We start from the raw sequence: 1,600 nt of genomic DNA, 5'->3' as shown, positions 1-1,600 counted from the left end.
TCTTATGTACAGAGATGCGTAGATCAGAATTGTTATATATAAAGAACTGGTATGGGTCACCGTGGAGAACAGCAGCCAGAATGTCAAAGAACTCTGTGTTGCCATCTGGAAAACGAATTATACAATTTTTCTGTACTTATTTTAAACATAATCTTTACTTGGCCTTGTGTTTTTTTCGTTCCACTAGCTATCTATAAAGCATTCCTGTTTTTGTGTTTCGTATTCAAGGCATCTATTGTTTAAAACTTCACTCAAATATTTGTTTATGACCTTACAACTTGCACGTTTCTCATACGTGTCGAAATACAAACTTTACTCATCTTCAATGAATCATCTGCTGAGGGCACAATTTTCGATTACTTTCTTCGTTTGCAATATTTGCAACGCGTGTTTTGAAAAGAAGTTAACACGAATATATTGACTCCATATGAAAACAAAATTTACATTCATTTATACATGCGTACAGACATATATACATATTTACATATATACATACTTACATACATATGTACATACATGCATACTTAAATACATAGAAGAGAAGCCGGTATCATGCCCCCCCCCAACAAAAAAGCAATTCATGGCTGTATACTGTAAAATAGAGGACAACAACAGCATTAACAGGAAGAGTAGCTTTTCCTGTCAGGAACAAGAGGTAGCTACTAAATACCTGATAAACAAGATTGGATAAGACACCACCAAACCTCCACATTGTGATAAATATGTTGGTTCTGCTATACCAGTATCGAAGATATCAACCACATCAACAGCAGCTGCCCCAAAATTTATTCGAGATAATACCTGTCCTTGATGCATGATATAGCTGCAAAGACTATTTAAATGATATCAGTAGGAAGGTCTGCTCTGATTTATACATCAAAGGCATGTCACAACCAGCAAGTATACACAACTTTAAAATCAAGGAATGCCGGTAGAACACCCCAATTAAAACACAAGTTCGGTGCGAACATAGCAGACTTCATGTTGTTCTGTGGGACAGAAAAAAAGTCACGTTTTTTTGTAGAGGTCAGATGCCCGGCGGATGTAATGTACAATAGAAAGTCCAGGAAAACGAAATCATTTATAGCGAATTAATGCAGAACTTACAGCTTTTGTACAGAGTTTATGAATTCACAATTTGTACTATCACTTAAGGTTAATTAGTGTATGGCCTCAGAAATTTGCAAAAAAAAAAAAAAAAAAAAAGAAATACTCGGCAAAAGAAACTGGTACGAACTCTCCAAATTCAATTTCTTAGTCTCACAATGAAGATTTGTAAGACATTCCACCGATTCTCCATGAAGCATTCATATGGAAATAGATGCATACACTTGAGCGTATGCATCAATTGTACAACCAACAGACCAACTCGACTGCATGTTTACAAACACCGAGAACTCAACGGCTTGACCTCACTCAAATACTTAAATTAAACTGGTAAAGAAAACACATACGCACGCACATTTATAGATGTGTGTATGTCTAAGTGTTTGTCTGTTTCTGTGTGTAGTGTATGTATGTAGGCATGAATGTATGTATATATACATATATATACGTACACATACACACACACCTAAATATATATATATATATATATATA

The sequence above is a fragment of the Octopus bimaculoides genome, chromosome 2, assembly GCF_001194135.2.
Source record: "Octopus bimaculoides isolate UCB-OBI-ISO-001 chromosome 2, ASM119413v2, whole genome shotgun sequence".
NCBI lineage: Eukaryota > Metazoa > Mollusca > Cephalopoda > Octopoda > Octopodidae > Octopus > Octopus bimaculoides.
This window is presented reverse-complemented; position numbering follows the sequence as displayed.